Consider the following 322-nt stretch of genomic DNA (forward strand, 5'->3'; position numbering starts at 1 on the left):
ATAAGTATCGATTTTCTGCTCTCGCAGCTGCGCCATCTAGATACAACCCTGTTACCCGTCTTCAGCTCGCTCTCCACGCGCCTCCTACACCCTTCCGCTGCCAATCCGCTTTGTCCCTATCGTCGGTTTGCCATCAACGTTATTATTCGTTGGATGAATACTTAGAAGACTTGGAAGACGCGCAGAGACTAATGCGGAGAAAACTCGTGTTTCTTCTTGGAATTAAACATCCATATTTTTTACTTTCTTCTTATGTTCGATTCTATATGCTGCACGTCTATTTTGAAATTGAAGTAAGGGGTCATCCGGTGGTTATTGCATG

Source organism: Bombus vosnesenskii, unplaced genomic scaffold (assembly GCF_011952255.1).
Source record: "Bombus vosnesenskii isolate JDL3184/JDL3185 unplaced genomic scaffold, Bvos_JDL3184-5_v1.1 scf7180000013262, whole genome shotgun sequence".
Classification (NCBI taxonomy): domain Eukaryota; kingdom Metazoa; phylum Arthropoda; class Insecta; order Hymenoptera; family Apidae; genus Bombus; species Bombus vosnesenskii.